At 37.2% G+C, this 11,951-nt stretch overlaps 1 long non-coding RNA gene across 1 annotated transcript; it reads right to left on the bottom strand.

Moving 5' to 3' along the window:
• Nucleotides 1-7,793: 7,793 nt before the first annotated feature.
• Nucleotides 7,794-8,864, bottom strand: LOC134643905 (uncharacterized). The gene is made up of 4 exons (XR_010096420.1): nt 8,787-8,864; nt 8,630-8,677; nt 8,454-8,497; nt 7,794-7,880 (listed from the first exon to the last, which is right to left on the bottom strand). It is a non-coding gene; the product is annotated as an uncharacterized LOC134643905 (long non-coding RNA).
• Nucleotides 8,865-11,951: the final 3,087 nt, after the last annotated feature.

The following is an 11,951-nucleotide window of genomic DNA, read 5'->3' as shown; positions in this document are numbered from 1 at the left end:
GATTTGGCAAAACAAATACCATGTTTTGGCACAAATACGATGATATGGCAGAAATACTATGATTGGGTACAAATACTATGATTTGACACAAGTACTAGGACTTAGTACAAATACTATGATTTGGCACAAGTACTATGACTTAGTACAAATACTATGATTTGGCACAAATACTATGATTTCCCAGAATTACTATGAATGAGCAGAAGTACTAAGATGTAGTAGAAGTACTTTGATTTAGCAGAAATACTATTATGGAGGAGTAATACTTTAACATGGGAGAAATATTGATACACACACACATACACAGAGCCTAAAGGGAACAGTGGCTGTTAAGAGTCTGGGCTTGGTATATCTAGGTCAGCTAAATTGGCTGCACCTGCTGTAATCAGCACTTACACACAATTTAGCACAACTACTGAGATTTGGGTGAAATACTATGATTTAGAAGAAATACTATGACTTCGTCCAAATACAGTGTTTTGGTTCAAATAATATGATTTGCAAAAAATACTATGATTTGGCACAAGTACCATGATTTAGTACAAATACTACGATTTCGCTGAAATACTATGAAATTGCAGTAATACTATGATTTTGAAGGAATACTATGATTTGGTAGAAATACTATGCATTAGTAGTAATACTATAACATAGCAGATAAAATGTGATTTCGCAGACATAGTATGTTTTTGCACAAATACTACGATGTCGCTCAAATACTATGAAATTGCAGTAATACTATGATTTTGAAGGAATACTATGATTTGGTAGAAATACTATGCCTTAGTAGTAATACTACAACATAACAGATATACTGTGATTTTGCAGACATAGTGTGTTTTTGCACAAATACTACGATTTTGCTCAAATACTATGAAATTGCAGTAATACTATGATTTTGAAGGAATACGTTGATTTGGTAGAAATACTATGCCTTAGTAGTAATACTATAACATAACAGATATACTGTGATTTTGCAGACATAGTGTGTTTTTGCACAAATACTACGATTTTGCTCAAATACTATGAAATTGCAGTAATACTATGATTTTGAAGGAATACTATGATTTGGTAGAAATACTATGCCTAAGTAGTAATACTATAACATAGCAGATATAATGTGATTTCTGCAGACATAGTATGTTTTTGCACGAATACTATGATTTCGCTCAAATACTATGAAATTGAAGTAATACTATGATTTTGAAGGAATACTATGATTTGGTAGAAATACTATGTCTAAGTAGTAATACTATAACATAGCAGATATGATCTGATTTCTGCAGACATAGTATGTTTTTGCACGAATACTATGATTTCGCTCAAATACTATGAAATTGCAGTAATACTATGATTTTGAAGGAATACTATGATTTGGTAGAAATACCATGCCTTAGTACTAGTAAGTTTGTTTTTGCACAAATACTACAATTTGGCAGAAATACTATGTTTGGGCACAAATACCATGATTTGCTATAAATGCTATGATTTGGCACATATACTATAATCACCAGATATAATATAACATAACAGAAAGTCTACGACTTAGTAGTAATACTATAACATAACAGAAATTTTAATTGGGCACAAATAACATGATTTGGCACAAATACCATGATTTGGCAAAAAAATACCATGATTTGGCACAAATACGATGATATGGCAGAAATACTATGATTGGGTACAAATACCTTGATTTGGCACAAGTACTATGACTTAGTACAAATACTATGATTTGGCACAAATACTCTGATTTAGCAGAAATACTATGTTTTAACATAAATAATATCTTTTGACAGAAATTTCTGCTAAAAGGTACTATTTCTGCTTTTTAGCAGAAATTCAGTAATTTTGCATAAATACTATGATTTGGGATAAATACTATGATTTGGCAGATATACTGTATTCAGCAAATGTACTATAACATAACAGACATTCCTCCACTTAGTAGTAATACTATAACATAAAATAAATATTATGGTTTTGCCCCAAAACCATGATTTGGCACAGACACCATGATTTTTCAAAAATACTATGATTTATCAGAAATACTATGATTGAGCAGAAATACTATGATTGAGCAGAAGTACTAAGATGTAGTAGAAGTAATAATATTATGGAGGAGTAATACTTTAACATGGGAGAAATATTGATACACACACACATACACAGAGCCTAACTAGGTCAGCTAAATTGGCTGCACCTGCTGTAATCAGCCCTTACACACACAGACACAGAGAAGTATGAGTCTTCTTCAGTGTATTTCTCACATTCAGGACTCCCCTCGAACAAATGGCCATAATTTCCTAACCGTAGGGGCTAGAACACTCATTCTGACACCGTTTTGTTCAGAAGAGATGGGGGAATCTGCAGGTCTTCATAATTCAGAGATAAAATATAAATTATTGAAGATATATGACTTGTAATACACTGTAACTGAGTAGAGGCAAAGCAAAACTGCCTTGACTTGCCCTCAAACAACGTTTTGTAACTCTAAATCTATATGGACCATCAAAATGATTCTTTCACCGTAAGAAACAGCAGGCTTTGGTGAACAGTCATGGGAATTTTCAGGTCTCTGTGGAAATCCATCAAAAAGATCTGACGAGAGAAAAAAGTTGCTCATTTCCAGAGTTTGAAATCTGAAGAGATCTGAGCAAGCCATGAATTTCCTACCCTCAAACAAATGTAATTCATGGCCAAACGGTAATAGGTGAGAAGAAAATTCTTGAATTGTGAGCATCAGGGGTGTCTGAAGATATATTGGCACAAGCGTCATGTCTCAACTTTGTTTCATTAAGGAGATATGACGATTTGAAAATGCCTCTCATTACAGAAATCCAGCGCTGATTTTGAACAAACTCTCCATTGACTCTCTATGGAGACTTTTACAGACTTTGTGTTGCTCTGAGGAGATTTGCCAAAATTCTGTAACTCCCACAGCAATAATAGTGACAATTTCTGAAAGCCAGCAAAAATACCTACGTTTTGATGTATAATTTGTGGGGGTTGAGTGGAAATTGAGTGAGTAGCAAGAAGTTGTTCAGACATGAAGAGAAAATTCAGAAATTTCCACTGTCCACTCTGAGTTAATTGCATAGCAACCATAACAACGAATGTATTTTCTGAAAAATCACAATTTTGCAGCTGAAAACTTAAAGAGGTATAAAATTTAAACGGTAGAAGATCTGAAAAAGCTGAATCATACAGGAATAGCCCAATAATCTGAGAACATTTTAAAGTTTGAATGGAGTTTCTAGGTGAAAGTATGAGGAAGTAGTTAAGTTTCAAAAACCAGCAAGTTTTAGCAGAATTGCGGAAGTTTTCCATTCATTTCAATGGGATAAAAAAAAAGGAAAAAAAGTGTAATATTTTAAAAAGCATAATAGTAATAAACACCAAAAGTCATAGCCGGCATTAGCAGAAAGAGCAGAACAGTTTAGAGTTTGAACTGAGAAAATCGGCTGAAAACTGAGGGAGTAGTTAAGTGCCAAAAAGTGTACGGAAGCAACTAGTAACTAGAAAATTTGCATTTCCTGCGAAAATGCTGTGTGGATGCCTTAACGCTGAAGCTGTCTGCTGAAAAAGCAGAAAAGTTGCAAAAAGTTGTATGGTGGTGAAAAAAAAAAATTTCACCCTGAGTAGGATTCGAACCTGGCCCTGCCAGACTCAGAGCAGCTACTCATCTCACTGACCCAAACTCATTTACACAAGGAAGAGGTGGACAGCCTGACAGTTCTGCTGAAATGAGCAGAAGCTGCTGAGAATTGTGCTGATAAGAGGTGAAAAGGCTGTAAATTTTGCAGAAAAGAGGTGAATCAGCAGAATTTCTGCAGAAAAGAGGCAAAGAAGCAGAAAGTTGTGCTAAAAAGAGGTGAATCAGCAGAGTTTCTGCTGAAAAGAGTTTTTTTTCTGAAAACAGCCAAAAAACATGGAATTTGTGCTGAAAAGGGGTGAAAAAAATGAAAACTTTGCTGAAAAAGGGTGAAGAAGCTAAAGTATACCAAATCAAAGTATTTGTGCCAAAACATAGTATTTCTGCCATATTGTGGTAGTTGTGCAACAAAAGTTACTACATTACAACATGAATACGGATTAAAGATGAAAGAAACTGGCAACAAATTCCTCCACTACAAACCAGTCTGATACCATTGTGCAGTGTTCACGTTCACTAAGGCACTACCCAAAAGGCACCACAAGAGGGCACTCCAACACAAGAGATGACCTATGTACACTGATGCACTTAGTAACAGTCAGCCTCCTACTTTGCCACTACGTAATACAGCGGAAATACAGTAGCAGAAATACAATGTTTTTGCAGAAACACTGTAATTTCACTCAAATAATATGAAATAGCAGTAATACTATGATTTGGCAGAAATACTATGTTTCAGTACAAATACTATGACAAAGCAGAAATACTATGGCTTAGAAGTAATACTATAACAAAAGGGATGCCTCAAAATACTATGAAATTGCAGTAATTCTATGATTTGGCAGAAATACTGTACTTCGTACAAATACAATGCTTTGGTAAAAATACTATATTTTGATTTGAACTCTATGATTTAAAAAAGATGAAAGCATTGAAAAAGGTGAAAAGGCTGAAAATTTTGCAGAAAAGAGATGAATCAGCAGAATTTCTGCAGAAAAGACGCAAAGAAGCAGAACGTTGCACTGAAAGAGGTGAATGAGCAGAATTTCTGCTGAAAAGAGGCAGAATTTCTGCTGAAAAGAGGCAGAAGGTTCTGTATGTAGAAAAAGAAACACAATGAACCATGTGTGAAATAAATAAAGAAATGAAATGAAAGAACAACCTGATTCTGCTGAAATTCACCAATCAGAGCTACTGCCTCTGTCTGCTTCATTAGACTGGGTACTTGTATGTATTTCGGTCCATATTAGAAAAGCTGCTAAAATGATAAAACTTTGCAGAATTGTAATAAATGATCAATATAAATGACAGGTCTGTGATAGTGTTCAAATTTGTAATGAAAAAATAATGTTGAAGCAAGGGGGGATTGAACCCACGACCTTTGAGGTGCAGAGCCGTGTCATTACTAATTGCGCCACCTGGCAAGGGGGCGGGCAGCTGAAAAACAGACATTTGGGCAGTCAGAAAATAGATCGCGGTGAGCGGCGAAAAAGCGCCGTTTTTTGGAGTTACAAAACGTCATGTAACTCAAAAACTAGGAGGGCTAGCAGCATAATTCTTGTACTGGGTGAATCAGCGGACTTTGGTGCATTTTGACTGCGATTTTCATAGCTCTTTGTACCTCCGTCGCGGAGATATGACGAGAGAAGGAACGGCTTCATTTCCAGAGTTTGAAGACTGAGAGAAGGACAGATTTCTGCTAAAAAAGAGGTGTAGACGCGCTTGATGGAGATGGCTTCATGTGTAAGCGTACACTGAAGAGTGTCAAGAAAGGAGAGTGCATGCAAGCAGGGAAGATGTGTAACAACTGTCACAGGTAGGACTCGAACCTCTGCCACCGGGTCCCACAGCAGCGGCTCAACCCTCTGAGCCAAATGAGGTCTGGTCACAAAGGGGGCGGGTGTCTAAGACACAGAGACTTGAGCAGTCAGAATTAGATCGCGGTGAGCGGCGAAAAACGCCGGTTTTTGGAGTTACAAAACGTCGTGTAACTCAAAAACTAGGAGGGCTAGCAGAATAATTCTTGTACTGGGTGAATCAGCGGACTTTGGTGTATTTTGACTGCGATTTCCATAGCTCTTTGTACCTCTGTCGCGGAGATATGACGAGAGAAGAAACGGCTTCATTTTCAGAGTGTGAGAACTGAGAGGAGGACAGATTTCCACCCCTCAAACAAACGTAATTTATGGCTCAACGGTAAGATGAATGTAAAAACTGCTTCCACTGTGAGTGTCAGCAGTGTCTGAAGATATATTGGCACAAGCCTCATGTCCTAACTTTGCTTTGTTCATTAGATGTGACGATTTGAAAATGCCTCCTGTTACAGAATTTCAGCTCTGAATTTCAAAACCTCCCCATATACTTTGAATGGGAAGTAACCAGACTATGTGTCACTTCGAGGCAAATTGCGAAAAAACGGTGAATCTCACAATAAAGATAGTGACATTGTCTGAAAGCCAGCAAAAATACCTACATTTTGATGTATAATTTGTGGGGGTTGAGTGGAAATTGAGCGAGTAGCAAGAAGTTGTTCGGACATGAAGAGAAAATTCAGAACAGACCAGCACACACTCTGAGTTAATTGCATAGCAACCATAGCAACGCATGTATTTTCTGAAAAATCACAATTTTAGAACTGAAAACTTAAAGAGAGATAAGATTAAAACGGTAGAAGATCTGAAAAAGCTGAATCACACAGGAATAGCCCAATAATCTGAGAACATTTTAAAGTTTGAATGGAGTTTCTAGGTGAAAGTATGAGGAAGCAGTCAAGTTTCAAAACCAAGCAAGTTTTAGCAGAATTGTGGAAGTTTTCCATTCATTTCAATGGGACAAATTAAAGGAAAAAAGTGTAATATTTTAAAAAGTATAATAGTAATAAACACCAAAAGTCATAGCTGGAATTAGCAGAAAGAGCAGAACAGTTTAGAGTTTGAACTGAGAAAATCGGCTGAAAACTGAAGGAGTAGTTAAGTGCCGAAAAACGTACGGAAGCAACCAGAATAATAAAGAATAAAGAGAAACAGGAACTCAATAGTGTGGAAGCCCTTTAGGGCATCCACACAAATAGTGGAATAAAGAATAAAGAGAAACAGGAACTCAATAGTGTGGAAGCCCTTGAGGGCATCCACACAATAATAAAGAATAAAGAGAAACAGGAACTCAATAGTGTGGATGCTTAACAGCATCCACACAATAAGAAGAAGAAACGGAGCAGATACAATAGGGCCTTCGCACTCTCAGTGCTCGGGCCCTAATAAATTACAATGGGACCTAAGACCAACAAAGTCAATGTTTGGAAGTGACCATCAAAAATCCCTGATTGCAGTCCTCTTGTAAAACTGTAAGCAGAGGTGAATGGTGTGTGTGAGCAAGGTGGCCAACAAATCTGACTCAGTTACACCAGTCCTGTCTGGAGGACTGGACCAAAATCCCTGAAAAATATTGTAAGAATATTGTAGAAGAAAACCTAAAATGTCTGAACTCATCCAAGTAAAAAAAAGCAATTCTACCAAAATAGTAAAGAAGCTTATTATTAAAAAGTTAAGATTATTATTTTACTAAGTTCATACTTTTCTGGCATTTGGCAATTAAAGATCATTTTTGTAATTCTAAATGGTTGAAAACATGAGAGAAAAAAAAATTAATCAGTCTTTTTATATGTTGTACGCAAAGATGGTTTCAAGTACATATTTAAACAAATGCCAGCAATAAGAAGTTCTTTTTTAATATGATGGTATTAAGATTATTCATAAAATGTATTAAATATAAAATTATGAGTATTGGTACCTTCACCAAGCAGCTGTCTGTGTGAAGCACTTGCTGCAGGGTTGCGCCATGAATGTATTCAGCTGCCAACAAAAAGCAGGACTCAGTGCGGGCAACTGCCATGAGTCTGACGATGTTGGGGTGAGACAGTCTCCTAATAAAACAGAAACATGTCCGAATAAAAAAAACAAAATAGAGGCATTACAGCTTGAGGAACAATCGATTTTGAAAATGAAACAAAAAAAAGTGTGTCAAAGTTCTTACAGTGAAACATTTATCTCATGATGAATGTCGCTGTCCTCCATCCCTTGTTGGCCACACATGATCCTTTTAACAGCTACTGGAGTACCATGAAAAGAACCTCTATATACCTTGCCAAATGTCCCTTCTCCCAGTAGATTGTCCTCGCTGTATGTAATTAAAGCCTCTTCCACATATGGAACACGTGGAAGATACACTTGGGGATAAAAAACACAAAGTAACATACATTAACATACAGCTACTGCTAAACATTCTTCTATTAACTGCTGGATCAGTAATATCTAGGTTTACTCCAGGAACTTGAGTACCAAATAGTGAAGAATGAAAACCTTTATTTACAATTTTGTCTGATGATATGATGTTAGCCCTAAATGGGAAATAATGCTTACATGATGGCGATTTTGGAGTTGTGTTGAAAGACTCTGCAAAATCTATCAAAAGCCCACTATTTCCAGCACCTTCAGATAGCTCTTCAGCTCCCTCCATAGCTTCTTTTGCCTCAATAACTGCATGTGGTAACATGTCTTGGCTCACTGCTCCACCTGGACCTAGAGATGACCCTACATTTTCCTCCTTCCTTTGCTTGGACTGGCTTTTCTTTCTGACTCTCCCTGTTTCAAATTCACCTGAGCTGGATGTTTCTGGATGGAAATCCTATGAACACATTCAGCCAAGATATACTTTTTGCAGGGTGCACTGTGAAAATATCCACATTTATGACAATGATAAGAAATTAATTGGTCTGTTCAAAAAGAAGCCATGGTTTTACCTGTTCTGCAACATTTTGTCCTATGAGGGTTTCAGGAAGTTCATCTGCAGAATAAGATGCATATTACAACTGTGCAATGACCAAGCATAGTAAACAAGTGTGTAAAGATTGGAAAAGTAATGCAAACAAAATAAGAAGTCAATTTTAATGATTTAGTTAGATGTCCAGGCATTCACCTAAACTGCAACTTTCATCACCACCCACTTTAGTTACAGGGTCTTCATCTGTAAAATAACACATTAATTGCAATATGTCTGAATGCCCACCATAGTCCGTGTACCATGTTCAATCATAACATCAAAAATATTCAATTTGGTTTGGGCAGGCACACACCTGAGATGGAACTTTGATCATCCAAACACACGACCTCTGTACAAAAAGTAAAATTATTTCATACCATACAAAATCGAGTGCTAGACAGTAGTTAATAGCAATATTGATCACTTTATTACCCAGTTGTCTTCGCCCGATGTATAGTGTTCTTTTCCACAGATGTGTAATATCAGAAACAGTTCTGTATTCTTTGTGGAAATCCTCCTTACTCCACCTGGTCCCGTCAGAATGGCAAAGAGTGAACTCACTCCCCTCAGTACGCTCTGGCCAGAAGCGTTCTTTGGCTATGGTAATTAAATCATCATAGGTTTCATGGCCTTGCAGGATGAGTCGAGGTGGAGCTTCGTCCATTATTAACTTCTGGTACCGTCCACACTTTCTAAGAGTTCTTGGTTTCCACTCCATGGGAGCCATTCTGACCTAGCATCAAGGAGAAAAAGCAAAGTTTGTGAAAAAATATGCCTTTTTAGAAAGTTAATTTTTAATATATTGCTGATAGTCATACACATAGCTTCACTTTTTAACTAACCTTCAATAATGATTTGCCATGGTCCAAACGTTTATCATTCAATGGAAATTGCCTTTTCTTTACTTGAGGCTGTAGTAGTTTCTTGGCTTTACCAAAGGCCTCTCCTGCACCTGTAATGGATGAAGTTGAAAGTTAATCAAACTGATCCGCAGAAAGTTCTATATTACAACTGATCTTAAAGCAAAATAATTGGGGTTTTCTTACTGAGAAATTCATTGCCACTTGTTGAAGGAGTGTCATCTGCAATATAAATAGGGCAGTGATGTGAAACATGTGGTTTATAGAATTCTACTACAATCACAGACTACTGCACACTAATCTGCTTTCAAAATGTATTGCATCTATAAATAAAGTGGTTAGTCAATCATAACCTGCTAAGCATATCATGTTATATAAAGGAGATTATTTTACATGTTGTTCAAAAGTATCAAAACCTACCTGATTTTTCTGCTGTCAGAAGCTTTTTTACGTTGTTATCAAAGCCTTTTTGGGTAATCTCACCTTCAAATAAAATTTTAGAAAGTAAGGAGTTATAGCTAGACTGTAGGAGCCAAATCCTACATGAGTATCTAACTTTTAAATTGCAATAAAGTCTTTTAATTTTGTGAGAAATCTATCTTTTGTCAGTTTTTTTTTAAATAGGGCACTCCGACAATATCACAAAGTAATAACTATATACGTCTTTTAACATGCATATTAATTAAGAGAAGTAAATAGGAATACCAAACAATGTTAAACCATTAAAGCACGATATTGTCAGGGTTCTTGGCAGTTAAAAAAGGAAATTGCAAGCATTACAAAAACATTTAATAATTTACCATTTTCAAGGTCTTTTTTCAGCTGCTCGTAGGCTTTCAGCTTGTCCATTTGCTGAAACGTATACAAAACAATTACTAAACAGTTTAAATTTAAATCACGTTTCACCACCACTGTCGCTAGCTAGAACGAATTGGCCAGACAAGAATAGTGCTGATTTGGTTTCGTACAAAACTAGATTTCCTTCTTTGATATGTAACTTTCACAACATAACCGCAACTTAATATCACACAACTGTGGCAAAAATATGAACAAAAGGGAGAAAAAGTTAAACTTACCTTGTGTCGTTAGGAGCCTGGACCGCGGTAAAACTCCGGTTAGGTCAATGACCTTGCGCTCTCCCACTGTCACACGTTGATGACGTATTTGGAAATCAATTCGGATGGGACATGACAACAGCCCCACCTGCAGGAAGATTTTCTGAGACCTGACATTTTTCCGTCTGAGTCCTGACATTTTTTCATGTGAGTCTGAGACCTGACAATTTTTCGTGTGAGCCTGATACCTGACATTTTTTCGTGTGATTCTGAGACCTGACAATTTTTCGTGTGATTCTGAGACCTGACATTTTTTCGTGTGATTCTGAGACCTGACAATTTTTCGTGTGAGTCTGAGACCTGACATTTTTTCGTGTGATTCTGAGACCTGACATTTTTTCGTGTGATTCTGAGACCTGACAATTTTTCGTGTGATTCTTAGACCTGACAATTTTTCGTGTGATTCTGAGACCTGACATTTTTCCGTGTGATTCTGAGACCTGACAATTTTTCGTGTGAGTCTGATACCTGACATTTTTTCGTGTGAGTCTGAGACCTGACATTTTTCCGTGTGAGTCTGAGACCTGACATTTTTTCGTGTGAGTCTGATACCTGACATTTTTCCATCTGAGTCTGAGACCTGACATTTTTTTCGTGTGATTCTGAGACCTGACAATTTTTCGTGTGAGACTGATACCTGACAACTTTTTTCCTGAGACCTGACAATTTTTCGTGTGAGACTGATACCTGACAACTTTTTTCCTGAGACCTGACGATGTCCTAAAATGTACACCGTACCGGCGGCTGCCTCGGGTCTCTCCTCCTCCTGCCTCCCCTCTCCCTCATCCACCTGCTGGCCTCCACCACTTGTTAATGTTACTGAATCTGTGGAAGCTCCGCCACAGCCACCACCAAACAACTGAGTTATTTTTACACACTGGCCAGCATCTGGCCAATCCACCACCTTTCATTGTTTAAACCGTTACAAAAAAAAAATCATCGGGCCACCGAGCAAATGCCCGATGGCCAGTCCAGCTATGGTTGTGCGTGCCATCAGTTAACCCTTCGCGTGCCAACTGTGGCACGCGTGCCTAGGGTTGCCGACCCCTGGTTTAGAGTAAAGTGTTGCACTGGCACACGGCGCAATATCTTTGTGACTTTTGACTGAGTGATTGTCTGTTCTGCTAAGTTTTATGTTGTGTTGTTGGTTTTAATATCTGTTTTTAATTAATGTTATGTTTCAATGAGAAAAACATATGTAGTCATACTTTTAAAAAGAGGACATGACCACTGGAACCGTGAATTTTTTTTTTGTATATTTGTTTGTTTTTAGTTAAATTAAAATCCTTGACTTCTTTTTTTTAATGTAAATACTTAAACTCAGACAGGTTATGTCTTGCAGAATAGAGGGTACACTCAAAAAAGGCAAACATGAAGCAATTATTTGACATTTGAAATGTTTGGGGTTTGGAGGAGGACGGGTAAGTGGGGTAAGTGACGGAAGTGACGGACAAGGTAAGCGACTCATGTTGTAACTGACGTCAGACGCCGGAGATTTTGGTG

Source organism: Pelmatolapia mariae, linkage group LG15, assembly GCF_036321145.2.
Source record: "Pelmatolapia mariae isolate MD_Pm_ZW linkage group LG15, Pm_UMD_F_2, whole genome shotgun sequence".
Lineage (NCBI taxonomy): Eukaryota > Metazoa > Chordata > Actinopteri > Cichliformes > Cichlidae > Pelmatolapia > Pelmatolapia mariae.
The sequence above is the reverse complement of the archived record's forward strand: the minus strand, read 5'-3'. Positions and strand labels throughout refer to the sequence as shown.